This window comes from Chiloscyllium plagiosum, chromosome 14 (assembly GCF_004010195.1).
Source record: "Chiloscyllium plagiosum isolate BGI_BamShark_2017 chromosome 14, ASM401019v2, whole genome shotgun sequence".
NCBI classification, from domain to species: domain Eukaryota; kingdom Metazoa; phylum Chordata; class Chondrichthyes; order Orectolobiformes; family Hemiscylliidae; genus Chiloscyllium; species Chiloscyllium plagiosum.
The window spans coordinates 27505022-27515500 of record NC_057723.1 but is presented as its reverse complement, the minus strand read 5'-3'; the positions used below and the strand labels follow the sequence as shown (position 1 = coordinate 27515500).

The 10479-nt window shown below is 40.9% G+C and overlaps 1 long non-coding RNA gene across 1 annotated transcript in view; it reads right to left on the bottom strand.

Annotated features, from left to right (window-relative positions):
* Positions 1–7151, bottom strand: part of LOC122556905 — a 32244-nt gene extending 25093 nt beyond the window's left edge. The window contains exon 1 of the long non-coding RNA XR_006313694.1: positions 7082–7151. This is a non-coding gene — a long non-coding RNA (uncharacterized LOC122556905). The remainder of the gene's footprint in view (positions 1–7081) is intronic.
* Between the last annotated feature and the right edge of the window lie 3328 nt (positions 7152–10479).

The following is a 10479-nucleotide window of genomic DNA, read 5'->3' as shown; positions in this document are numbered from 1 at the left end:
ACAGCACAGCAGGTCAGGCAGCATCTAGGGAACAGAAGATTCGACGTTTCGGGCACATGCCCTTCTTCAGGAATGAGCAGAGAGTGTTCACTCCAAGTCCCTCCTCCCTACCTTTTATCTTCTCCTGCTGAACACTCTCTGCTCATTCCTGAAGAAGGGCATGTGCCCGAAACGTCGAATCTTCTGTTCCCTAGATGCTGCCTGACCTGCTGTGCTGTTCCAGCAATAAAGTTTCAGCTTTGATCTCCAGCGTCTGCAGACCTCACTTTCTCCTCTGCACATAGCATGTTTGGTCTGCAAGAGTAAGCTACCACTGCCCCACTGCTTGGACTTCAGTTTAAAATAGTAGCTCAGACCCAAGTGATAGTGTGGTACCCAACTGCATTCTTAAAGAGTACCCCACCAGATTGGGCATGTGTTGTTGTCATCTGTAATTTAAAATTACAGTCATCCAACTTTTGGGATAGGGAAAGGTGTGGGATTGCTCCATTTAAATTATCCCTTCTGCCTGGTTTCTGTCAGATAAAATTGATGATTACACAGAATAACACTTGTAATATTCACTAAAGGTTTTAAGTTTCCATCAGAGAACAGTTTGCATCATCCACACTCAGTAACTTGAATTTACTTCTGTTGTATTACAACAAATTTGTGCTGAATCCCAGTCATTATGAATCAGGGTGAGACAGGCCCAATTTCCATTGAGCCCTACAGCTAGTGAATATATTGTTAAGTTAGACCGCCCTGAAGATCATTCAACATCTGCTTCTTTTCTCATGGCACTATGGAGAATTTAATCCTGCTGGCTGGGGGAGAAAGAGTATTAGAGTGGATAGCCATACGGGGAGGAGAGCACAAATAATGCCAGGAGTTGGAATATAAATACATTTTTGAATTACTATAAGATTGATAATGACAAGCTACAGACAGTATTTAATGGCAAAACTAATAATACCTGGCAGCAGAAACTGAACTTAAAATACAGAACATCAATCTCAAGATGAAAAAAATAACACAGCCACAAACGAGTAAAGTAGGAATTGTGAATTTTTCTTGTTACATGCTGCAATCTGAACAAATTGCCTGTCATTTTCATTTTATACTTCAGAACAGATTGTGATCACTGGTGTAACTGGTCACATATAAAGAAAGTAGCCATAGCACCAGGGGCAGCCAGTTACTTCAAGATGAAGCCATTGGGTATCACTTACCACAGTCTCAGCTATATATCCATAATGATAGTCCCATACCTCTTGCACCCCCTTTTTAATGACATAATAACTTTAAAGTACAGTCATCATGAGATTGAATAGAGAAACCTAGGGGCTCAGGTATAAAATGCTTTGAAATTTGTGTCAGAGATAGATACGGTGGTTAAGAAGGCATTTAGCGCACTTGCCTTCATTGCTTAGACCTCTGAGTATAGTATTTGGGACATCATGTTGAAGTTGTACAAGACGTTGGTGAGGAAGAGTAGTGCATGCAGGTACAGTTACAACATTTAAAAGACATTTAGATAAGTACATGAATAGGAAAGGTCTGAAGGAGTATGGGCCAAATGCAAGCAAGTAGGACTAGCATAGTTTGGGACCATGGTCGGCACGGACTTTTTGGACTGAAAGGTCTGTTTCCATGCTGTTTACTCTATAAATTACGAAGAGAAGAAGGTTCTGCCATTAGTGTGATGCTGCAGATGCTTTTGGAATGCAGATGCAAGAAATCATCACAGTTCTCTACAGGCATTACACTGGACTTGAAATGTTAACATTTTTTCTTTCGCCACAGATGCTGACAGATTTGCTGAGTTTCTCCAGTATATTTTGTACTTGTTTCACCACAACACATCCCACTTATCTTTCTAGTTTTTAACTAGGCCTTAAAACTCTCTGGAACAATGTAGAAGACCAAAAGTAATTGCATAATTTTTGACACTTTTAAGTTAATATGGAAATGACTTTGTTCATCTTTATTTAAATAACAGAGTAGATAACTATTTATGAGAGCATGTTCTAGCAATCTGGGAAGAATCAGGGCCAAGGAACAAACACAACTATAATTTATTCAATCAAATGAAATCAAAGCAAAAGTTGCAGCAGATCAATTTTATTTCAATTCAAATTGATTTTCTTTTCTAGGAAACAAAAATTTGTAAATGTATTTGCCTTGCATTGTTTTTGAAGCTTTAGCTTTTTGAGTATATCTAGTATATTTTTTGAATATATTCCACATTTGCTGATGTTAGTGTAAAATTGTGTTTCTCTGCTTTGATTTTCTACTTTCACCTCCCACCATATACACGGCGAGCACTCATGTGACTTGGCCAATGTTGTCTATCTCATATGCTGCAGGCAAGGATGCCCTGAGGCACGATACATTGGCGAGACCAAGCTGTCACTATGACAACAGATGAATGGACACCATGCAACAATCACTAGGCAGGAACGTTCCTTCCCACTCGGGCAACACTTCAGCGGTCCAGGCCATTCTACCTCAGACCTTCAGGTGACCACCCTCCAATGTAGACTTCAGGACAGGCAACAACACAGAGTGGCTAAGCAGAAGCTAATAGCCAAGTTCGGTATCCATGGGGATGGCCTCGAACCGGGACCTTGGGTTCATGTCACACTACAGTTGACCCCACTGCACCATACACTCTCACTCTCTGACACACACACTCACATAATCCTACATACTCACATGCACACACTCATTCTGTCTCTCCTACACACACCCATACATATAAGTTTATGGAATAAATTTGTTTTTGTAGAATTATATTTTGTTTTGCTCAAAAACTGCATGAATCTATGTAAAACTCTGTAAATCCCACTTTAGAAATAGCACTAGTTTAACTCAACATTGGGACACAGACAGACCTCAAACCTTAATGTATTGTCTGAGCTGAAATGGTACCTATTGTTAGAAAAGGTAGATCTTTTTTGAGAATGGAATTCAAAATAAGTTCTAGGATTTACATATCAAAGAACAGAAAACAACACATCCTATTCTAAAAGATGAAAGACTTGATCTAAAATTGTTAAATGTATCAGCACATCTCCATGACACTATACTCATTTGGCTATAAATTCTGTGTCTTATTATTTTATTCTCCACAACCACCTGATGAAGAAGCAGCACTTCAAAAGCTAGTGTTTCCAAATAAATCTTTTGGACTATAACCTGGTGTTGTATGATTTTTAACTTCGTCCATCCCAGCCCAACACCAGCTCCTCCAATTCATTTTCCTTTTTATAAAACAGACAAAATCTTTTCAAAAAATACATTTTTTGGTCTTTCCTTGATTAGATTATGTTACCTGCTGTCAAGAGCACAAATCAATGGATTAACCCCCAGTTACCACCAATCTGAATTTGATAAAGGTGTCAAGGTATATTGCAGCAGTTCTGAACTGACTCAAATGTTGGTTTCTTTTGGAGAAGTTCTCAATGCCTCCCTAACAGAGTGAGATACACCATAGGCATTATATTTCATAGAGTTTCTGGTGTGTGGTGTTCTAGAGCCTCAATCGTCTTCACTATCACATGTCCCTTCTCATGCTTTGTCCTCTCCTTTCCTGAATGTGGAATATCAATTGACCAATTGAACATTATTTTTATTTGAGCTTTCACATTGAGTTTTGTTGTTATTCAGGTGAAGAGTGAGGTCGGGGAATCATGGTCAAATCTGACTCTGCTTTCATCAATTGTTTACATATGCACCAGCTTTCTACAGAGATCAGTGGATAACAACTAGGATGAAAAACTGAGTTGATGAGCCAATTTGCAACATTTCTGCATCACAATAAGGACCACATCTCAAAAGTAATACATTGTGAATGGTGCTATATAAATGCACTTCTTTATCCCAAGTATTCATTCAATTTTATTTATTTGGAAAGTATGCCACTAATTGCATGCAATAGATGTCCTGAAGAGGAGGATTATGCCAATAAATTTAAAATGGTACTTGGCTTGGGAAGAAATTGAATCATGTAAAAATTATAATGGAATGTGAAATGTACTAAATTTTCAAAATGACCTGAGGACCAGCGGAGGTTTTATCAGTGCTTCCCACTTCTATATTACAATATTCCAGATCAACTTTAAAAGAGTTAATCTACTCATCTTGACACTTGAAGCTTTCAGCCTGCAGGGGCTGGTTTGCATGCTTCCTTTAACAAATTATCTAAGCCCCTCGCTTATAAAATCTAACCGGAAGACCTTAAAGTAGGATCACTCACAAAAATTAAAATGGCTGGACCGAAAATCTGAGCTCAGACCTGTTCAGTCATCCCTGAAGAGAACTACAGAAGACTTATTATTCTAGCAGGAAAAACAGTGTATATATCCCCAGAGTCTTGTAAGCTATCAGCACAAGACATCTGTCAGATTTGTATCGACTGTCCAGCCAGGCACTAAAAATTACTGTAAATTTGCACAGACAATGTTTTAGGTTGAAAATAGCAATGAACTTTAAAGGGTTAAATATCATTCTGAATGGTGGATAAGTGCAATGCAGTAAGTGTCCAGAAAATATAAAAGAACTAGGGGTGATGATTCTGCTTATCAAGCAATAAACCAGTAAGTAACAAATGCCTGACAGGCTTAAGGTAATTTCTGCTATAGTTTATCTGAAAGGTAATTATTTATCAATTTAGATGGGAGTTTTGACATGAAATACAGCAACACCCCAAAGAGGCAGCATAATGACACGAATATGCAACCATAATTGTGTGATAGTGAAGTAGAGTTGAATCAAGTAAAATTCTAAAGAGAAATAAATCCATGAGGTTTTTAATAAGTACTAAACAATAGTGTATGCTTTGTCCTCATGTGGCTTTCGATGTACAGCACTAATAAATGTAATAGGTTTATAGTTTCAGTACCTTGTTTAAATGTCAATAGATGTAACTGGTTTCATCTAGCTAGCTTCAGGTTTAATTACCTCAGTTTTTGCAATTGATCCCTGTGCATCTACTGGGAGATGAAAGATGCAAGTTTCAAAATAAGCTTTTGCCTCCATTGAATACAGATTCACACTGACTGAAATAGTTTCTTCAGCAAAGCACTGATCTCAGGGCTTGAAACAAGATTTGAGAACAAGCAAGCTCATCAAGTGAAAACATGATGGTGTTAGGAGAACAGAACAATGATTCCATCATTACATCCTTTCACGACACTGAGCATTCTCTAGACACGCATTGCACAGGCTGTAGCAGCACAAAATTCACTGAACTTATGGAACTGATAGTGTATACTTTTATAACTTCACTTATCAGTTTACCTCCGATCAATGGAATGTATAATAGCACATTTTATGGTACAGGATTTCTTGGAGGGGTCCATAATTCCAACATGCTGTAACATGTTATGCTCAAAGCTGACCACTTTTCCAAGACCCATAACAGGGTCCTGTGCATAAAGATATTTGGGGACCAGACCGTTTGTACAGAAGCAGGAATTTCTAACTGGTAACTTGACATCCAATTGAGAGAGACAGATGGATTGGTCTGGCTAAAAACAGTACAAAAAAAGAAAAGAATTGAGGAATTTTGAAGCTGCCATTAGGAAACTGACTAGTAAGGTGCCACAGGGGTCAGTGGTGGAACCTCAACTATTTATAATCTATGTTTACCAACTTAGATGAAGGGACTAAGCGTATTGTAGCCAGATTTGTGGACAACACGAAGATAAGAGGGAAATGAGTTGCGAGGAGAAATACAAAGTGCTGGGTTTTACAGTGTATTGCCCACCTTATCAGCTAAGAGATCAGTAGGGAGCCCACAGGACAGCTGCACTACTGTCAGTTAATATCAATTGGCCATTAATTAGTTGTAGGTAGCTATCTCTCAGGGGCAGAAAGCTCTGCCTCTGAAAACTACTGACCAATCAGATACTCAGCAGTTAGGTAGCCACAACTGCATCAGGTGGGAGCGGTGGCAACTGCTGGGACTGCAAGCAATCCAAGCAAACACACCAAGCTGCAATGGGGAGACTTCACTTGGATGCGGTACCAGGGGTGAGATGCCAAGGGTGGATAATGGGAAATATTGGTTATGGTGACATGCCTCTGATGAGCACAAGAAATCCACAAGAGAGGTCCCCATATTTTCCCTACACCACCCCATGCAGCAAACACTGCCAGGCTACCATTTATTATGATCTTCCTTTATCATGGGTAAACTAATGACAGGGTGAGATGATGTCCTTAAATAATTAGCCACTTAAAGACATCAATAGGCCACCTGATGTTTCCACCATCCCATAAAGTTTCATACCGGCCAGGTGAGCTGAGAGTAAAGTCACACACCAAACACAGGAGCTTGAGAGATTACCACACCAGCCTCCTCCATCCCAACCCTTATCTAAAAACCAACTGGTAATACACAGAAAATCAGGCCTAACAAGTCTGCAAAATACACATATGAGTGAAATTTAGGGGAGATTGCCAAATAAGGCATAATCACAATCAAAATAATACTTTCAAGGGCTATTCTTGAAATTTTCTCAGGAGTTACTTATTTCAGGGATGTCTTTTACATTATTACAACCAACTTTATTAGATGACGGAGACACGTCTTTAGGTTGTTGTTCTTTTAGAATTTCCTTCTTGTACTAAGGTAAGTTAGCCCAAATAATTTTTATAAATATGATGTGGAGGTGCCGGTTCTGGACTGGTTAGGGGGTCAGGTCACAAGTCACAAACACCAGGTTACAGTTCAAAAGGTTTATTTAATATCACAAGGATTCAGAGCACTGCGCCTTCATCAGGTGAAGTGGAGTGCACAGGCACAGAAAATAGGGAAGGAGAGATAATGGCAAGATAAGGGAGAACTAGCCATTTGGATACAGAACTGGCTTGAATGTAGAAGACAGAGGGTGGTGGGGAAGGGTTGCTTTTCAGACTGGAGGCCTATGACCAGCGGTGTGCCATAGGGATCAGTGCTGGGTCCACTACTTCTTGTCATTTATATAAATTTTTTGAAAGTGAACAAAGGAGGTATGGTTAGCACGTTTGCAGATGACACCAAAATTGGAGATGTAGTGGACAATGAAAAAAGTTACCTCTGAGTAAACAGTACCTTGATCAGTTGGTCCAATGAGCTTACAAGTGGTAGATGGAGTTTAATTTAGATAAATATGAAGTGCTCCATTTCAGAAAGGGCAGGACTTGTACACTTCATGGAAAGGGCCTGTGGAATGTTGCTGAACAAAGAGACCTTGGAGTGTAGGTTCATAGTTCCTTGAAAGTGGAGTTCCAGGTAGATAGGACAGTTAAGAAGGCATTTGGGGAATCCAAAATGGCGGCATCCTGTTAGGAAAGCGTTTGTTGGGCTCCACACCACAACACTGACCCGACAGAGTTTGAATCCATCCCGTTCATTTTACCTGTGAGTAAAAACACAGTAAAGAAGCAAGAAACCTGAAAAAACAGCTTATGTTTATTCTTGCAGCTGGAGAATGCCAAAAAAAGGATGAAGCTCACCCAGGGCCAGGTCCATGGCCCAACCCACTGAAGCAGTGGGCTTACTTACTCACCAGACCCTGGTTGAGGAATTAGCCAAATCTCGTGAAGTCCTGGAGAAGCAGATTGAAGAAAAAGTCAAAAAGAAGCTGGCTCCTTTATCTGCTATGCTGCAGGACCTGGGAAGAAGGACCGATGAGCCTGAGCGCCGGGACACAGGGTTAGAGGCAGCGACTGACTCCTCCAAGAGCCCTGGAAACACAGGTCATCTGTTGGATCTGGTAGATGATCTTGAAAACAACGGCAGAAGAAAGAATCTGCACATTGTTAGTTTACCAGAGGGGACAGAAGATGAGCGGCCGGTGGAGTTTTTTGACAAGTGGTTCCTAGAATTCCTTGGTTTAAAGGCTGAGAAGTGAAGGATAACAATATAGAGAGGCCACCAGATCGTGGCACAAAGGCCAGGTGCAGATCAGCATCCATGCCCTGTCCTGGTAAGACTCCATCATTATAATGTCAATCAGAGGGTCATGGAATCCTCTATAGCCCAGGGAGGGATCCCAGGGCATTAGTATGTGGTGACTCCAGGGTCATGTTCTTTCAAGACTTCTCGGCGACAGTGGTCTGGAAAAGGAAGTCCTACAATGGCGACAGGAGGAGATTGAGAGAGTTTGGGATCCAATATTCTCTTGGTGTTTTTTTTTCTCTGCCAGCTTGTCGGTGTATATGATGTGACCCTAGCTGGTAGGAGCTGAGAGGGCATTGGGATGGTTAGTACATTGTGTAGGTACCCCCTTCGTATTGGTGGTAAATTTCTCCAATCAGTGCCTTTAGCAATTTTTCTTTTCTCTGTTTTTGCTGTGTATAGTTTTTGTAAATTTTGTAGATTCATTGGTCTGTAGTTATTTTAGTCTATGTAGTTTTTGGGTTTTTTGGATTCTTTTGCATTTAAGCTCAGCAATCTGTAATTCGGGTTCTTCCTCTCTGGAGTCTAAATGCTACTATGGAAGGTTACAGCTAAGGATATGTTGAAGTGGTGCACCTGGAATATTAAGGGGAGTCATTCGCTAGTCAAGAGGAAGAAGGGAAAAGGGAGAGGGTGGATGTTGCCTTATTACAAGAAACACACATGGATGATGCAGAGCATTTGAGGCTGTAACAAAATGAGTCTGACCAGGTTTATTTTTCATCTTTCAATATGAGGATTGGAGGGGTAGCCATTATAATTAGAAAAATTAGAAAGGATCTCCCATTTAAGTTATCAGTGTGTATTAAAGATGCACATGGGAGATTTGTAATCCTTAAAGCTTTTTAAGAATTTGGACCTTCCAGGAGTGACCCCTGAACAAGAGTCTCTCCTTGATGACCCATTGTCAGAGCAAAAGGTGCAGGAGGCTGTCAAGCAGCTCCAGAATGGAAAGGAGCCAGGTGCTGACGGAATCACTAGTGAGTTCTATAAGTTTCTTATCAGGGCCGATGCTTAGTACATTTCATGACTCACATAATCATGGCCTCCCCCACCATCTTTAAGAGAGGCAAACATCTCTCTCATTCTTAAAAAAGAGAAGGCCCCAGAGGACTGTGCTTTCCTATAGGCCCATTTCACTCCCGAATTTCAACTTCAATTTCCTATCTAAGACTCTGGCATTAAGCTAGAACCTGTACTGCCCTCCATCATTAAGGAGGACTAGACGGGGTTCACAAAAGGTTGCAGATCGACAGATAATGTCAGGAAGTTACTTAACCTGATCCAAGTATTTCAACAGCAATCGGTACAGGCATTGGCGATCTCCTTAGGTGCAAAAAAGGCATTTGACCAGGTCGAGTGGTCATATCTTTTTCATACTTTAAAGCAGTTTGGCTTGAGTGAGGTTTTGCATAATGAGCTTCACGGTCCTCACCAATTTTAAGCAATTTTTTAAGCAATTTTAATATTTGTAGGAGCAGTCGACAGGGCTGTCCCTTAACACATTGCTTTTCACATTGGTGATCGAACCACTGGAGGAGGCAATACGTAGGGATCCCAATATAACTGCTCCAGAAGTGGGGACGAAGTCACTTAAGATCGCAATGTATGCGGGTGACATCCTTGTCTTCTTATCAAACCCAACAGTCTCAGTGCCACACCTGATACAATGCATCAATTTATTTGGTGGCTTCTCAGGATATAAGTTCAATTTTGCAAAATCAGAGGCCATGCCCATGGGTGGTCTTCCTGATCCTGAAGGCACCTGTTATATCCTATGCGAATGCTTCCTCTGCTTTTCACTAAGCAAATATTTAGAAGAGTGAACGACTGGTTCAGTTCTTTTACCCTTATCTCAAGTGACCCCTAATTAAATTGACTAAATTGAAGTTACCTTATGGACTGGAAGGAGTGAGCCTCCCAGGACGGTATGGTGACTCAGTGGTTAGCACTGCTGCCTCACAACACCAGGGACCCAGGTTCAATTCCCACCTTTGCCGACTGCGTGGAGTTTGCACATTCTCCCCGTGTTTGTGTGGGTCCCCTCTGGGTGCTCCGGCTTCTTCCCACAATCCAAAAGATGTACAGGTCAAGTGAATTGGCCATGCTAAATTGCCTGTAGTGTTAGGTGCAATAGCCAGGGGTAAATATAGGATAGGGGAATGGGTCTGGGTGGGTTACTCCTCGGAGCGTCAGTATGGACTTGTTGGGTCAAAGGGCCTGTTTCCATACTGTAGGGATTCTAAACAAATATCAAAAACTATCAACTAAGTTCGTTGCTATCTTACATGAATGATTGGGCCTGGAGGTCTCTCATTCACTTTGGTTGGACATCGAAGCATCTCAGTTAAGATGCCCCATTACTAGCCTGCTGTTCTTGGACAAAATGAGAAAAGTTAAGGAATATTGCCATAGCTCAATAGCCATCAATACTGTCAAGGCGTGGAGGGCAATGCGTCAAGGTCAGGGCAATATTGCCAAAACATTATTTTTGACACCCATAGTTGGTATGTGGGTTTTCAGCCGGGGATGATGGACGTGGGGTTTAA